The sequence below is a fragment of the Chiloscyllium plagiosum genome, unplaced genomic scaffold (assembly GCF_037043375.1).
Source record: "Chiloscyllium plagiosum isolate Xiang-an unplaced genomic scaffold, Cpla_swu_hap1 HiC_scaffold_45, whole genome shotgun sequence".
Taxonomy (NCBI): Eukaryota; Metazoa; Chordata; class Chondrichthyes; order Orectolobiformes; family Hemiscylliidae; genus Chiloscyllium; species Chiloscyllium plagiosum.
In genome coordinates, this window is record NW_028270183.1 from 85,948,515 (window position 1) to 85,966,552 (window position 18,038).

An 18,038-nucleotide genomic window follows, 5' to 3' on the forward strand; every position below is an offset into this window, starting at 1 on the left:
CTCAAACTTTAAGGCATGTTTTACATCAGTAACACTGCATTAATGTCATTTTTATTTGTTCAATGCAAACCATCGGTAAACTGATATTAGTAGAGAAGATTTAATTCCGGTACGGAAATGATAACCAAGATCACAAAGAATTAGATATGTAAAAACGCAAAGTTGTTTTTTGCTTCTGTTCGATGATCAATCGTTAAATTATCTGTCCAATAACTTCGTAGCTTCAGATCTTCAGATTAGTGTTACTGCTCTGCATAGATAGGGTACAATCATTTCCAAATATCTCCTCTTGATAGAATGTGTACTTCTTGATTGACTGTCTCACTTGAGTCCAGAAGACACAATGCCGTGGGAAGGCTACACATTGCAGAGACATGTTAGCTCAGGATTTAAAAAATAATAATAATTTGAACAGAAGACACGATTGTGCAATGCTTGGTGTGACTTAAAACCATTATGGATATTCCCGTGAAAGCTGATTTTAAATTATACAATGCTGCTACATTAATGAAGGCCACAGTGCATCTTGTCCAGAATGTGCAATTTAAAAATCAATAATATAATGAGGCAAGAAAAATGAAGTTGGTGATGTGAAGAGATTTGTGTGTGCAATAAGAGTGTGTGCATTTGGAAAAAAGGAGAAGGTGACAACGAGTGTTGACAGGTGCTGAAACAAAGTCACAGTTCATTGCATTACTTCTAAACTTAATAACTTTTGTAAAAGCTTATTGTCCTAACATTTTATCTCAATTCTTGTGAGATGCTGTGATGAGGAGAAAGTGAGGACTGCAGATGCTGGAGATCAGAGCTGAAAATGTGTTGCTGGAAAAGTGCAGTAGGTCAGGCAGCATCCAAGGAGCAGGAAAATCGACGTTTCGGGCACAAGCCCTTCTTCAGGAATGATTCCTGAAGAAGGGATCATGCCCGAAACGTCGATTCTCGTGCTCGTTGGATGCTGCCTGACCTGCTGCGCTTTTCCAGCAACATATTTTCAGCGCAGAAGCTGTGATGAACCATGCATAGTTGAACGAGATTGAATAAATAGAACAAATACCACATTGACTGTGACTGAGGCTGAATTCTAAATGTTATGAGTAGAAATTAATTGCATCAGTGTATTAACTGCATAATTTCTGGTGAATTAATCAGTCTGGATTAGTCTTCTGCTATCTGTCTCCCCAATACGACAGCAGTCCTCCTGCAGAAAGAAGCAAGAACTTACAGCTTAATTGTTTGCTCACTTCATTGGAGGATTGAAATTAGACTTGGCAAGGGTCCAATTTAAAGGCATCATCTGGAATCATAGACAATGGAACTACATTTCAAACAAACATTTGGACTTTCTTTAGTGTCACAAAACTAGTCCATTTTTTGGTAAAAGATGTTCCTTGGCTCAAGGGGACACTGTCCTTGATTTTTTTAGAGGTGGGGTGGGGTGGCTGAGTGCAGGTTCCAATCAGTCTGGTTTGGTACAGGCATAAAAAGGATTTTATGAAGCCTTTTGTTTACATATAAACAGATGAGCCTTCAGGCCAAAGTGGTCATGCTTGACAAGTCACCTGCATAATGAAAGGGGAGTGCTCAGCTCTTTAGTTGGGCTCGCTGAGCTAAACTGAGCAGGTTTGCAGTTGAGTTTGAACTGGAAATTTCAACAGGAAGATGTCTAGAAACCCTCTTTTCTCCCCTACAACTTCAAACTGAAGCATGTGTTCCATTGATACTGGTTTTTAACGGGAGTTTGCTTATTGAAAATGTTGTATTCGCAACAGCATAATTAAGTCTAGCTGGATAGGTTGTGCTCTGTAGTGTTTCGGTGTGTAACTTTGTGAAAAATGTTTTTGTCTGTGCAAAATCTAGTAGGTAAATACAAGGACTGCAGATGCTGGAAACAAAAGTCAAGATTAGAGTGGTGCTGAAAAAGCACAGCAGGTAAGGCAGCATTCGAGGAGCAGGAAAGTCGACGTTCTGTGCAAAAGCTCTTCATCAGGAGTAGAGGCAGGGTACCAGAACAGCGGAGAGATAAATGAGAAGGGTTTTGGTGTGGGGCGAAAGTAGCATAGAATACAATAGACGAATGTGGATGGGGATGAAGGTGATAAGTCAGAGAGGAGGGTGGAGTGGATAGGTGGAAAGAAAGATAGGCAGATTGGACAGGTCATGAGGGCGGCGCTGAGCTGGAAGGTTGGAGCTGGGGTGAGGGTATTTTACTCCAGTAATTTTCACTGTAAACTTAACGAAGTAAATTGCAAAGTTATGCTTTGGACTGCCTGCTTACGAATGTTGTGAGTGGTCAAGGCTCGTCCATAACATTAGTCATTGCAATGTTAATGTAATTGCAGTTCCCGATATTTAAAACAACTTTATAATAGTCTTAGCTTGACAGTTTCATTAAAAATTATGAATAGGTATGCGTTATTCATTGGATTATGTTAGTTACTGAAAGTATTTAATGAAAATCACAATTATTTCCTGAGCTTTTAAGATGAATTATATTCCCATTTAAAGGTAAATGATACTTTACTGTGAAGTGAAGGCTGAATCTGCTGTGATCATTTTGATGATGGCCGTTTGCAGAGAAAAACCTTTAAATCCAATCACAAAGGAGCACTTTATTGACTGAGGACTTGGACTTTGGAGTAACCTAATTAAGATGTCACTGAGCAATTTCCCACTTGGCATATATAGCAAAACGTAAGTGAAATTCAACAGACCAGTTGACGAGAGATGGACTTACAGGTGACAGTGTCTAGACGCTGTAACAATAAATTCAGAACTTCATCAATCTCAGATTACTATATATTATGTTATGTCATAAATAGATTAGATTTTATACATTGTGGAAACATGACATTTGACCCATCATGTCCACACCGACCCTGCAGAGAGTAAGCAACCAAGACCAACTTCCCTCTCACTAATGCACCGAACAATATCGGCAATTTAGCATGACCAATCCACCTCACCTACACATCTTTGGATTATGGGAGGAAACTGGAGCACCTGAAGAAAACCCATGCAGACACGGGGAGAATGTGCAGCATTCTGGTATGCAACTCAGAGAAAATTGGGCAACTTCAACACACTGGTTTGTACACCTACAAATACTTTCAGATCCTTTCTTTCACAACAACAGAAACAGACCTGCCATTAGATAGCAACTTTAAACTCAAGAAATTCCAATGCAATCTGCAATAGTGACCGGATAACCTATTGTTGCTTTTCAAAATCATAAAATCAAACCAGTGTGGAAACAGGCCCTTCCGCCCAACAAGTTCACACTGAACCTCCAAAGAACAACCCACCCAGACTAATCCCCTACCCCATTACTCTACACTTTACCGCTGTCTAATGCACCTAATTTTTACATCCCTGAACACTCTGGGCAATTTAGCACGACCAATTCACCTAACCTGCACAGCTTTGGACTGTATGAGGAAACCCACGCAAACACGGGCGAATGTGCAAACTCCACACAGATAGTCTCCCGACTGAGCCACCACGCCGCCCAAGTGTTTTAACAAAAACGGAAACAGCAAAACACTTCCTTATAATTGGTGCTGTCTTCCATCCTGTTTAACTAACGATTGGTATTATTGTTGGAGTGAGGTCTAGCTAAAGACTAAAAATTGTTCAAAATATTGGCTGCAGCCACATCAAGGTATTTAAAAAGAGGAGACTTGTTTTATTAAGTGATGAAAGATCGTAATATATTTTTATTGTTTGAGAGATTGGATTCAATTCAGTCGAACAACACTTCGTTTCATTAAGTCTGTTCCCTGGATTTGTGCATAAAATCATATTATTTGAAATATGGAGTTCAACCTGGATAAATGCGAAGTGATGCATTTTGGAAGGTCGAATTTGAAAGCTGAGTACAGGATTAAGGATAGGAGTCTTGGCAGTGTGGAGGAACAGAGGGATCTTGGTGTGCAGGTACATAAATCCCTTAAAATGGCCACCCAAGTGGACAGGGTTGTTAAGAAAGCATATGGTGTTTTGGCTTTCATTAACAGGGGGATTGAGTTTAAGAGTCGTTAGATCTTGTTGCAGCTCTATAAAACTTTGGTTAGACCGCACTTGGAATACTGCGTCCAGTTTTGGTCGCCCTATTATAAGAAATATGTTTTGGAGAGGGTTCAGAGGAGGTTTACCAGGATGCTGCCTGGACTGGAGAGCATATCTTATGAGGAGAGGTTGACTGAACTCGGATTTTTTTCATTAGAGAAAAGGAGGAGAAGAGGGGACCTAATTGAGGTACACAAGATAATGAGAGGCATAGATAGACTCGATAGCCAGAGACTATTTCCCAGGGCAGAAATGACTAACACGAGGGGTCATAGTTTTAAGCTGGTTGGAGGAAGGTTTGGGGGGGATATCTCTGGGTTCTTGACCCAGAGAGTTGTGAGAGCATGAAATGCGTTGCAAGCAACAGTTGTGGAGGCAGGGTCATTGGGGACATTTAAGAGACTCCTGGACATGCATATGGTCACAGAAATTTGAGGGTGCATAAATGAGGATCAGTGGTTGGCACAACATCGTGGGCTGAAGGGCCAGTTCTGTGCTGTACTGTTCTATGTTCTATGTTTTATGAAATCTGATGCTTGGGAACTTCAGGTATTGTGGGTGTGGAGAGACAAGGAAAGAAAATTGAAACTGTCATGGCTATCAAACATAGTTGAACAGGGTTGACAGATTTAATTACGCATTTCATTGTCCTTCTCGTGCATAAAAAACAGTGACAGTGGAATTTATTGAAACAATTTGTAGACATTAATCCTGTTTAAAAGGAATTTCATTTTCAGTCATATATTCAACCAGTTTGAAAGAGTTGTTTTTTCAGCTAATTCCTTCTTATAGGATTTTCTCTCTTCCCTGTCTTCCTCTGTTGCTTTGAATTGTTTGTTCTTTTCTTCATTGGAGATTCCAAAATTCAGCTGTTCTGGTTACTTGAATGTTGTGTGGTGCTGAGCTTGTTGAGATTTTCCACTTGGAGATGTTCGGTATGTTGAGATACCTCTCAACATTCTTTGCTCTGTCAATTTGTTTTTAATGAATTTTGTTTTCCATCAAACTGCATCATGTGCCAGGGATTAGGCACATGATTATTAGGCACATAATCTGACAAAATTAGGTATAATTTCCTTGTTTTTACTTTGATTTTGATCTTCATAAGATTAAACTCAGTACCTATAACAGAGACTTAAACATGCGCATTTTAGTGAGGTGAATAGCCAATAGATGCGCTTTCCTGTTGGAGATGCCATATTTCCAAAGATATATTAAACATAGGGCTGCTCTTCCCTTTAGACCAACATTAATTATTCAGTGGTATTATTTTTGTCACGACAGAGCTTACACTTTTTACAGCACAAGCCAACTTATCCCAAAGAGATTCATACGATTATAACGACTTTAAGAATAGTTTGGCATAGTCACGTAAAGTGATGATCAAGGAGATGACCAAATGCTCCTTGGCAGAGGTAGGCTTGTTGGACTTATGTGATAAGAGAGAGGCAAAGAAGTTTAGGAAGGGAATTTCAGAATTCAGACACACCCCAACAACTTTGAACAACTACACTTGACGTGGGAGAATGTGCAAACTCCACGAGGGTGGAACTAAAGTAACTAAAGTGAATAATATGTTCACTCAAAATGAAATATCCCTGTTTCAGTTGCATCCATTTGATTCCAAACCTATCACCACAGTTCACCTCTTGAGCTTTCGCTGTGTGTTGACAGGGAATCTCTAATTTCAGTTATGAGGAAAGGAGCAAACACTTTTCTCTCATTAGCATACTATGTTTTGGTCAATGAATGTTTTCCATGCAGTGCACTGGCTAACATCAACTCTCTGTATCTATCAGTTTAAAAGCTGAAATGCAAGGTTTTTACAAGATGTGAAATCTGCTTTTATGAACCTTTTTTGTTTAATTGTGAACAGTTTCTGACTTGAGTATCAACACAAAACGAGCATAAATAGATTTTATTTCAAATTTGGAAATGGTGATAATTTGAATTTTTGACATTTTAATTAATGTTTCAAACTCTCCTTAAAATGTGAAAGCTGTTCTGTGAACATTGCTGCAGAATATTTTAGTTGCCAAAGTATTACATGAAGAAGGCAAAGTTTGCTCACTCTTCTGCATGATTTTCTATAACTTTTTATCTTTGCATTCTCGTTGCAAATTTGGAGGAACTTATCCATTCAGAGGGATTGACACTATTTTCTTTTTCTCTTCCGCAGCACGAGCACTGGTCAAACTGGGCCTGGGACATAGAAGGAGTAAGGTATTTTTCAACCGACACCAAATCAAACCAAGCAACCAGCAAAGATGCAAGACTGTCGGGGTGAGTATGGTTTGTCTCCTTTCTAACATTCATCCTTTTATAGATAACTAACTTGTCTGCATTTTAAGTATCTATGTTGGGGTTATGGCAAGGTCTATTCATCTGTTAAAAATTGGATGAATCTGTCCATTCATTTACATTAAAGTTGAGGCAGGGCTGAGATCTACCATGATTATATTAAAGGGAGGAGCAGGCTTAAAGGCTGAATAGCCTACTGCTCCAAGTTCTTATGGCCGTATCAGGAGTATTTTTAATCCAAAATCTTCGGTGGTTTAACTGTGTATCAAGGATTAAAAGGAAATGACCAAGGAGATTTTCTTACTTCATTTTATGTTCTTTAGACATTAGCACAAGATGTAGCATCAAAGCAAGCAATAACATTTTAAGAATTCCGTCCTTTACTAAATGTTGCAAATGTGACTGTATTAGATTTGTCACTGTGTGGATACATGCCATTTGGCCCAACAAGTCCACACCGACCCTCCGAAGAGTAACCCACTCGGACACTTTTCCCTCTGAGCTGAAAATGTGTTGCTGTGGCGGATATGGAAGTATCCCTTGGGGCCTTGGACGGAAGTAAGTGGGGAGGTGTGGGCGCAAGTTTTGCATTTCTTGCGGTTGCAGGGGAAGGTGCCGGGAGTGGAGGTTGGGTTGGTGGGGGGTGTGGACCTGACGAGGGAGTCACGGAGGGAGTGGTCTTTTTGGAACGCTGATAGGGGAGGGGAGGGAAATATATCCCTGGTGGTGGGGTCCGTTTGGATTTGGCGGAAATGACGGCGGATGATATGCTGTACATGGAGGTTGGTGGGGTGGTAGTTGAGGACCAGTGGGGTTCTGTCCTGTTGTCGGTTGGAGGGGCGGGGCTCAAGGGCGGAGGAGCGGGAAGTGGAAGAGATGTGGTGGAGAGCATCGTCGACCACGTCTGGGGGGAAATTGTGGTCCTTGAAGAAGGAGGCCATCTGGGTTGTACGGTTTTGGAACTGGTCCTCCTGGGAGCAGATGCGGCGGAGACGAAGGAATTGGGAATATGGGATGGCGTTTTTACAGGGGGCAGGGTGGGAGGAGGTGTAGTCCAGGTAGCTGTGGGAGTCGGTCGGTTTTTAGTAGATGTCCGTGTTGATTCGGTCGCCTGAGATAGAAATAGAAAGGTCGAGGAAGGGGATGGAGGAATCTGAGACTGTCCAGGTGAATTTGAGGTCGGGGTGGAAGGTGTTGGTGAAGTGGATGAACTGTTCAACCTCCTCGTGGAAGCACGAGGCGGCGCCGATACAGTCATCGATGTAGCGGAGGAAAAGATGGGGGGTGGGGCCAGTGTAGTTGCGGAAGATGGACTGTTCCACATATCCTACGAAGAGACAGTCATAGCTGGTGCCCATGCGGGTGCCCATGTCTACTCCTTTCGTTAGGAGGAAGTGGGAGGATTGGAAAGAGAGGTTGTTCAGGGTGAGGACCAGTTCAGTCAGTCGAAGGAGGGTGTCAGTGGAAGGGTACTGGTTGGTACGGCGGGAAAGGAAGAAGCTGACGGCATTGAATCCTTCGTGATGGGGGATGGAGGTGGACAGGGACTGGATGTCCATAGTGAAGATTAGGCGTTGGGGAACAGGGAAGTGAAAATCATGGAGGAGGTGGAGGGCATGGGTGGTGTCCCGAACGTAGGTGGGGAGTTCTTGGACTAAGGGGGACAGGACCGTGTCGAGGTATGCGGAGATGAGTTCGGTGGTGCAGGAGCAGGCGGAGACAATGGGTCGGCCGGGGCAGTCAAGATTGTGGAATTTGGGCAGGAGGTAGAAGCGGGCGGTGCGGGGTTGTGGGACTATGAGGTTGGAGGCGGTGGATGGGAGATCCCCCGAGGTGATGAGGTTATGGATGGTCTGGGAGATGATGGTTTGGTGGTGGGGGGTGGGTTCATGGTCAAGGGGACAGTTGGAGGAGGTAACTGCGAGCTGGCGTTTGGCCTCAGCGGTGTAAAGTTCGGTGCGCCAAACTACTACCACACCTCCCTTGTCTGCTGGTTTGATAGTGAGGTTGGGGTTGCAACGGAGGGAGTGGAGGACTGCGCGTTCCGAGGGTGAGAGGTTGGAGTGGGTGAGAGGGGTGGGGGAGTTCAGGTGGCGGTTAATATCACGGCGGCAGTTGGCTATGAAGAGGTCGAGGGCAGGTAGGAGGCTAGCACGGGGTGTCCAGGTGGATGGGGTGTGTTGGAGGCGGGAGAAGGGGTCGTCAGAGGGTGGGCGAGAGTCTTGGTTGAAGAAGTAGGCGCGGAGGCGAAGGCGGCGGAAGAATTGCTCGAAGTCACGCCGTGTGTTGAACTCATTAATCCGAGAGCGTAGGAGAATGAAGGTGAGGCCTCTGCTGAGGACTGATCTTTCACCCTCAGAGAGGGGTAGGTCTGGAGGGATGGTGAAAACACAGCAGGGCTGGGAGCTAGGACCTGGTGTGGGGCTGGAGCTGGGTTTGGGGGCGGGGTTAGGCCTGGGGGCGGGGACGGAGATCGGCGTGGGGGCCGGGTTGGGCGTGGTGATGGAGGTCGGCGAAGGGGCGGGGTTTGACGTGGTGACAGAAATGGGCGTGGGTGCGGGGTTAGGCGTGGTGATGGAACTCGGTGGGGGGGCGGGGTTAGGCGTGGAGAACGGCGTGGGGGCGGAGACACAGGCGGCGTTATGGTCGGACCCCCTCTCTGTCGTCCTCTCTCTGTCCCCCTCTCTCTGTCCTCCTTACTCTGTCCCCCTCTCTCTCTCTGCCCCCTCTCTTTCTGTTCCCTCTCTCTCTGTGTCCTCTCTCTCTCTGCCCCGCTCTCTGACCCACTCTCTGTCGCCCTCTCTCTTCCACCCGCTTCTCTCTCTGTCCCCTCTCACTCTCCCCCTCTCTCTGTCCCCTTCTCTCTCTGCCCCTCTCTCTGCCTCCTCTCTCTGTCCCCCTCTCTCTGTCCCCTCTATCTCTCCCTCTCACTCTGCCCCCTTCTCTGTCCACTGCTCTCTCTGTCCCCCACTCTCTCCATCCCCCACGCTCTGTCCCCCTCTCTCTGAACCCCCCTTCTCCCCCACTCTGTACCCCTCTCTCTGCACCCCACTCTCTGTCCCCCTCTCTATGACCCCCTCTATCTCCCCCACTCTCTGTGCCCCACTCTCTGTCGCCCTCTCCCCCCCCCCCCCCCCCCCACTCTCTTTCCCCTCTCTCTCTGGCCCCATCACTCTGGGTCCCCCTCTCTCGGTCTCCATCTCTCTGTACCCCGCTCAGTGCCCCCTCACTCTGACCCCCTCTGTCTGCCCCCATCTCTCTCTCTCACCCTCTCTCTCTGTCCCCCTCTCTCTCTGTCCCCCCCTCTCTGTCCCCTCTCTCTCTTTCCCACTCTATTTCCCCAACTATCTGTTCCCCCTCTCTCTCCGTCCCCTTCTCTTTCTGTCCCCCTCTCTCTCTGTTGCCGTCTCTCTGCCCTCTCTCTCTGTCCTCCTCTCTCTCTGACCCCCTCTCTCTGTCGACTTTTTCTGTCCCCCCCTTTCTCTCTGTACCCCCTCTTTCTGACCCCCTCTATCTACCCCAATCTCTGTCCCCCCCTCTCTGTCGCCTTTTTTCTGACACCCACTCTCTCCCACCCACCTCTCTCTGTACCCCCTCACTGTCCCCCTCTCTCTCTGTCACCACTCTCTCTGTCCCCCTTCTCTCTGTCCCCCTCTCTCTGTTCCCCCTCTCTTTGTCCCCCCTCTCTCTGTCTCCCCTCTCTCTGACCCCCTCTCTCTGTCGCCCTCTCTCTGACCCGCACTCTCTGTCCCCCTCTGCCTGTCGCCCTCTCTCTGACCCCCCTTTCTCCCAACCGCCTCTCTCTCTCTCCCCCGCTCTCTGCCCCCTATCTCTGCCTCCTCTCTCTGTCCCCCTCTCTCTGTCCCCTCTATCTCTCCCTCTCACTCTGCCCCCTTCTCTGTCCACTGCTCTCTCTCTCTGTCCCCCACTCTCTCCATCCCCCCACGCTCTGTCCCCCTCTCTCTGAACCCCCCTTCTCCCCCACTCTGTACCCCTCTCTCTGCACCCCACTCTCTGTCCCCCTCTCTATGACCGCCTCTATCTCCCCCACTCTCTATGCCCCACTCTCTGTCGCCCTCTCTCTGCCCCCCCCCACTCTCTTTCCCCTCTCTCTCTGGCCCCATCACTCTGGGTCCCCCCCTCTCGGTCTCCATCTCTCTGTACCCCGCTCAGTGCCCCCCTCACTCTGACCCCCTCTGTCTGCCCCCATCTCTCTCTCTCCCCCCTCTCTCTCTGTCCCCCTCTCTCTCTGTCCCCCCTCTCTCTCTTTCCCCCTCTATCTCCCCCACTATCTGTTCCCCCTCTCTCTCTGTCCCCTTCTCTCTCTGCCCCCCTCTCTCTCTGTTGCCGTCTCTCTGCCCCCTCTCTCTCTGTCCTCTCTCTCTGACCCCCTCTCTCTGTCGACTTTTTATGTCCCCCCCTCTCTGTACCCCCTCTTTCTGACCCCCTCTATCTACCCCAATCTCTGTCCCCCCTTCTCTGTCGCCCTCTCTCTGACCCCCACTCTCTCCCACCCACCTCTCTCTGTACCCACTCACTGTCCCCCTCTCTCTCTGTCACCACTCTCTCTGTCGCCCTCTCTCTGTCCCCCTCTCTCTCGGTCCCCCTCTCTCTGTCCCCCTCTCTCTCTGCCCTCCTCTCTCTGTCCCCCTCTGTCTCTGACCCCATCTCTCTGCCCCCTCTCTCTCGGCCCCCCTCTCTCTCTGTCCCCCTCTCTCTCTGCCCCCTCTCTCTCTCTCTGCCCCTCTCTCTCTGTCCCCCTCTCTCTGATCCACTCTCTCTTCCCCCCTCTCTCTCGGCCCCTCACTCTCTTTGTCCCCCCCCCCTCTCTCTATCCCTTCTCTCTCTCCCCCGCTCTCCGACACCCTCTCTGTCGCCCTCACTCTGCCCCCTCTCTTTCTGACCCACTCTCTCTCTGCCCCTCTCTCTCTGTCCCTTTTCTCTCTGTCCCCTCTCTCTCTCTTTCCCCTCTCTCTCTGTCCCCCTCTCTCGCTGTCCCCTCTCTCTGTCCACCCCCTCTGTCGCCCTCTCTCTGTACCCTCTCTCTCTGTCCCTCTCTCTCTGACCCTCTCTCTCTCTGTCCCCCTCTCTCTGCCCCCCACCTCTGCCCCCTCTCTCTGTCGCCCTCTTTCTGCCGCCTCTCTCACTGTCCCCCTCACTCTCTGTCCCCCACTCTCTGTCCCACCCTCTCTGTCCTCCTCTCTCAGTCGCCCTCGTTCTGACCCCACTCTCTGTCGCCCCCTAATCTGTAACCCTCTCTGTCCCCCACTCTCTGCCCCCCTCTCTCTGTCCCCTCTCTCTCCCCCTCTCTCTGTCCTCCTCTCTCTGACCCCTCTATCTCCATCACACTCTTTATCCTCTTTCTGTCGCCTCTTTCTGCCGCCCTCTCTCTCTGACCCCCTTTCTCTGACCACCTCTCTCTCCCCCAATCTGTACACCTCTCTCTGTCGCCCTCTCTCTGTCACCCCTCTCTCTGTCCCCCCCTCTCTTTGTCCCCCTCTATCTCTGCCCCCTCTCTCTCTTCCCTCCTCTCTCTGACCCCTCTATCTCCTTCACACTCTTTATCCTCTTTCTGTCGCCTCTTTCTGCCGCCCTCTCTCTCTGACCCCCTTTCTCTGACCACCTCTATCTCCCCCAATCTGTACCCCTCTCTCTGTCGCCCTCTCTCTGTCACCCCTCTCTCTGTCCCCCCTCTCTTTGTCCCCCTCTATCTCTGCCCCCTCTCTCTCTTCCCTCCACACTCTGTCCCCTCTCTCTCTCCCCCGTTCTCTGAACCCCTCTCTGTCGCCCTCTCTCTGCCCCCTCTCTTTCTGTCCCCCTCTATCTGTCCCACACTCTCTCCATCCCTCCAGACTCTGTCCCCCTCTCTCTGACCCCCTCTCTCTCCCTCACTCAGTACCCCTCTCTCTGTCTCCCTCTCTCTGCCCCCTCTCTCTGTCACCGTGTCTCTGTCATCGTCTCTCTGTCACCATCTCTCTTTCCCCCTCCTCTCTCACAATCCCCCTCTCTCTGCCCCCTCTCTCTTTGTCCCCTCTATCTCTCCCCCGCTCTCTGCCCCCTCTGCCGCCCTCACTCTGCTCCCTCTCTCTGCCCCTTCTCTGTCCACCCCTCTCTCTGTCCCCCCTCTCTTCATCCCCCTCTCTCTGTCCCCCTCTCTCTGTATCCTCTCTCTCTCCCCCGCTCTCTGACCCCCTCTCTGTCGCCCTCTCTCGTCCACCCACCTCTCTCTCTGTCCCCCTCTCTCTGTGCCCCTCTCTCTCTGCCCCCTCTCTCTACCCCCTCTCTCTGTCCCCCTCTCTCTGTCCCCTCTATTTCTCCCTCTCTCTCTGCCCCCTCTCTATCCCCCTCTCTCTGACACCCCTTCTCTCCCCCACTCTGTACCCCTCTCTCTGTCCCCCACTCTCTGTGCCCCTCTCTCTGTCGCTCTCTCTCTGCTCCCTCTCTCTTTCCCCTCTCTCCCTGGCCCCTCTCTCTCTGTCCCCCTCTCTCATTTCCCCTCTCTCTGTCCCTCTCTCTCTCTGTCCCCCCCTCTCGGCCCCCCTCTGTCTGCCCCCATCTCTCTCTCTGACCCTCTCTCTCTGTTCCCCCCCCCTCTCTGTCCCCCTCTCTCGCTGTCCCCCTCTGTCTCCCCCACTCTCTGTCCCCCCTATCTCTGACGCTCTCTCTACCCCCTCTCCCTGTCCCCCTCTCTTTTTTCCCTCTCTCTCGGTCCACCTCTCTCTGTCGCCACTTTCTGCCCCCTCTCTCTCTGACCCCTCTCTCTCTGACCCCCTCTATCTCCCCCACACTGTTCCCCCTCTCTGTCGCCCTTTCTCTGACCCCCTCTCTCTCCCCCAATCTGTACCCCTCTCTCTGCCTCCTCTCTCTCTCACCGTGTCTCTGTCACCGTCTCTCTGTCACCATCTCTCTGTCCCCCTCTCTCTCTGTCCCCCTCTCTCTCCTCTATCTGTCCCCCCTCTCTTTCCCCCTCTCTCTGTCCCCACTCTCTCCCATCCGCCTCTATCTGTACCTCCTCACTGACCCCCTCTCACTCTGTCACCACTCTGTCGCCCTCTCTCTGTCCGCCTCTCTCTCTGTCCCTTCTCTCTCTGCCCCCCTCTCTCTGCCCTCCTCTCTCTGTGCCTCTCTCTATGTCCCCTCTCTCTGTCCCCTCTCTATCTGCCGCCTCTCTCTGTCCTCCTCTCTCTGTCCCCTCTCTCTCTCCCCTGCTCTCTGATCCCCTCTCTGTCGCCTTCTCTCTGCCCCCTCTCTCTGCCCCCTCTCTCTCTCTGTCCCCTCTCTCTCTGTCCCCTCTCTCTCTCTGCCCCCCACTCTTTCCATCCCCCCACTCTCTGTCCCCCTCTCTCTGACCACCCTCTCTCCCCCACTCTGTACCCCTCTCTCTGTCTCCCTCTCTCTGTCCCTCTTTCTCTGTCCCCCCTCTCCTTGTCCCCCTCTCTTTGTCCCCCCTCTCTCTGTTCCCCTCTCTCTGTTCCCCTCTCTGTCTGTCCCCCTCTCTCTCTGTCCCACTCTCTCTGTCCCCCTCTCTCTGCCCCCCTCTATCTGTCTCCCTCTCTCTCTGTACCCCTCTCTCTCTGTCCCCCTCTCTCTCTGTCCCCTCTCTCTGTCCCCCACCCCTCTGTCGCCCTCTCTCTGAACCCCCCTCTCTGTCCCACTCTCTCTGTCCCCCCCTCTGTCCCCCTCTCTCTGTCGCCCTCTCTCTGACCCACACTCTCTGTTCCCCTCTGTCTGTCGCCCTCTCTCTGACCCCACTCTCTCCCAACCGCCTCTCTTTCTATCCCGCTCTCTGCCCCCTCTCTTTGTCCCCCTCTTTCAGACCCCCTCTCTCTCCCACCCGCCCCTCTCTCTCCCCCGCTCTCTGCCCCCTCTCTCTGTCGCCCTCTCTCTGTCCCCTTCTCTCTCCCATGCGCCTCTCTCGATCCCCCCTCTTTGTCCCCCTCTCTCACTGTCCCGCCCTCTCTGTTCCCCCCTCTCTGTCCCCCTCTCTCTGCCACCCGCCTCTCTCTGACCCCCTCTCTCTGTCCCCTATCTCTCTCCCCCGCTCCCTGCCACCCTCTCTCTGCCCGCTTCTCTCTGCCCCACTCTGTCCCCCTCACTCTTTCCCCCCTCTCTCTGTCCCCCACTCTCTCCATCCCCCACGCTCTGTCACCCTCTCTCTGACCTCCTCTCTCCCCCACTCTGTACCCCTCTCTGTCCCCCACTCTCTTTCCCCCTCTCTCTGACCCCTCTATCTCCCCCTCTCTCTGTCCCCCTCTCTCTGTCCCCTATCTCTCTCCCCCGGTCTCTGCCCACTCTCCGTCACCCTCTCTCTGCCCCTTCTCTCTGCCCCCGTCTCTGTCCCCCTCTCTCTCTGTCCGCCTCTCTCCCTCTGTCCCCCACTCTCTCCATTCCCACACTCTCTGTCCACCTTTCTCTGACCCCCTCTCTCCCCCCACTCTGTACCCATCTCTGTCCCTCACTCTCTGTCCCTCTCTCTCTGTCCCCTCTATCTCCCCCACACTCTGTGCCCCTCTCTCTGTCACCACTTTCTGCCCCCCACTCGCTCTGACCCCATCTCTCTCTGACGCCCTCGATCTCCCCCACTCTCTGTCGCCCTCTCTCTGACCTGCACTCTCTCCCACCAGCCTCTCTCTCTACCCTCTCTGTCGCCCTATCTCTGCTCCCTCTCTCTCTGTCCCCCTCTCTTTGTCCCCCACTATCTCCAACCCACAATCTCTGTCCCCCTCTCTCTGACCCCCTCTCTCTGTCCCCCTCTCTCTGTATCCCCTCGCTCTTTTCCCCTCTCTCTGTCCCTCTCTCTTTGTCCCCTCTATCTCTCCCCCGCTCTCTGACCCCTCTGTCGCCCACTCTCTGCTCCCTCTCTCTCTGTCCTCCTCTCTTTGTCCCCCACTCTCTCCATTGCCCCAATTCTCTGTCCCCTTCTCTCTCAGCCCCCTCTCTCTGCTTCCTCTCTCTGTCCCCCTCTCTCTGTCCCCTCTATCTCTCCCTCTCTCTCTGCCCCCTCTCTGTCCCCCGCGCTCTCTCTGTCCCCCACTCTCTCCATCCCCCCTCTCTCTGTCGCCCACTCTCTGTCCCCCTCTCTCTGACCCCCTCTATCTCCCCCACTCTCTGTACCCCTCTCTGTCGCCCTCTCTCTGCCACCCCCCACTCTCTTTCCCCTCACTCTGGCCCCCTCACTCTGGGTCCCCGTCTCTCAGTCCCCCTCTCTCTGTACCCCGCGCTCTCTGTCCCCTCACTCTGTCCCCCTCTGTCTGCCCTCATCTCTCTCTCTGCCCCTCTCTCTCTGTCCCCCTCTCTCTCTGTTCCCCTCTCTCTCTGTCGCCCTTTCTCTCTGTCCCCCCTCTCTCTTTCCCCCTCTATCTCCCCCTGTCTCTGTCCCCCTCTCTCTGTCACCCCCCTCTCTCTGTCACCCCTTCTCTCTCTGTCCTCCTCTCTCTCTCGACTCTTTCTGCCCCCTCTCTCTCTGTACCTCTCTCTCACTGACCCCGTCTATCTCCCCCAATCTCTGCACCCCCCTCTGTCACCCTCTCTCTGACCCCCACTCTCTCCCATCCACCTCTCTCTGTGCCCCCTCACTGTCCCCCTCTCTCTCTCTGTCACCACACTCTCTGTCGCCCTCTCTCTGTCCCCCTCTCTCTCTGTCCCCTTCTCCCTGACACCCTCTCTCTGCCCCCCTCTCTCTCGGCCCTCCTATCTCTCTGTCCCCTGCTCTCTCTGCCCCCTCTCTCTCTGCCCCCTCTCTCTCTGTCCCCCTCTCTCGGTTCCCACTCTCTCTTCCGCCCTCTCTCTCGGCCCCACTCTCTCTCTGTCCCTTCTCTCTCTCGCCCGCTCTCTGACACCTTCTCTGTCGCCCTTTCTCTGCCCCCTCTCTCTCTGCACCCTCTCTGTCCCTCTTTCTCTGTCCTCCTCTCTCTGTCCCCTCTCTCTCTCCTCCGGTCCCTGACCCCCTCTCTGTCGTCCCCTCTCTCTGCCCCCTCTCTGTCCCCCTCTCTCTCTGCACCCCTCTCTCTCTCTGTCGCCCTCTCTCTCTGTCCCCCACTGTCTCCATCCCCCCACTCTCTGTACCCCTCTCCCTGACCCCCTCTCTCTCCCCCACTCTGTACCCCTCTCTCTGTCTCCCTCTCTCTGACCCCTTCTCTCTGTCCCCCTCTCTCTTTTCCCCCTCTCTTAGAACCCCACTCTCTCTGACCCCTTCTTCTCTGTCCCCTCTCTCTCTATCCCCCTTTCTCTGTCCCCCTCTCTCTGAACCCTCCCTATCTGTCTCCCTCTCTCACTGTACCCCCTCTCTCTGTCGCCCTCTCTCCCTGACCCCGTCTCTCTCTGCCTCTCTCTCTGTACCCTCTCTCTCTGTCCCACTATCTCTATGTCCCCTCTCTCTCTTCCCCCCCTCTCTCTGTCCCCCTCCCTCTCTCTGTCCCCTCTCTCTCTGTCCCTCTCTCTCTGACCCTCTCTCTCTCTGTCCCGCTCTCTGTCCCCTATCTCTCTGTCCCCCTCTCTCACTGTCCCCCTCTCTCTGTCCCCCTCTCGCTCTGTCCCCCTCTCTCTCTGCCCTCCTCTCTCTCTGACCCCCTCTCTCTCTGTCCCCCTCTCTCTGTCCCCCACTCTCTGTGACCCCGTCTATCTCCCCCACTCTCTGCCCTCCCTCTCTGTTGCCCTCTCTCTGACCCCCACTCTCTCCCACCCACCTCTCTGTACCCCCTCACTGCCCCCTCTCTCTCTGTCACCACTCTCTCTGTCGCCCTCTCTCTGTCCCCTCTCTCTCTGCCCCCCTCTCTCTCTCCCCCACTCTCTGACACCATCTCTCTGTCCTCCTCTCTCTCTACCCCCTCTCTCTGTCCCCCTCTCTCTGTCCCCCTCTCTCTGTCCCCTCTCTATCTGTCCCCCTCTCTCTCTGTCCCCTCTTTCTCTCTGACCCCTCTCTCTGTCCCCTCTCTATCTGTCCCCCTCCCTCTCTGTTGCCCTCTCTCTGACACCCGCTCTCTCCCACCCACCTCTCTGTACCCCCTCACTGCCCCCTCTCTCTCTGTCACCACACTCTCTGTCGCCCTCTCTCTGTCCCCTCTCTCTCTGCCCCCCTCTCTCTCTCCCCCGCTCTCTGACACCATCTCTCTGTCCTCCTCTCTCACTGCCCCTCTCTCTCTATACCCTCTCTCTGTCCCCCATCTCTCTGTCCCCTCTCTCTCTTTCCCCTCTCTCTCTGTCCCCTCTCTCTCTCTGACCCCTCTCTCTGTCCCCTCTCTCTGTCCCGCCCCCTGTCGCCCTCGCTCTGTCCCCTCTCTCTCTGTCCCTCTGTCTCTGACCCTCTCTCTCTCTGCCCCCCTCTCTCTGTCCCCTATCTCTCTGTCCACCTCTCTCACTGTCCCCCCATCTCTGTCCCCCTCTCTCTGCCCCCCTCGCTCTGTCCCCTCTCTCTGCCCTCTTCTCTCTTTGCCCCCTCTCTCTCTGCCCGCGCTCTCTGCCTCCCCTCTCTTTGACCCCGTCAATCTCCCCCACTCTCTGTCCCCACTCCCTGTTGCCCTCTCTCTGACCCCCACTCTCTCCCACCCACTTCTCTGTACCCCCTCACTGCCCCCTCTCTCTCTCTGTCACCACTCTCTCTGTCGCCCTCTCTCTATCCCCCTCTCTCTCTGCCCCCACTCTCTCTCTCTCCCCCGCTCTCTGACCCCCTCCCT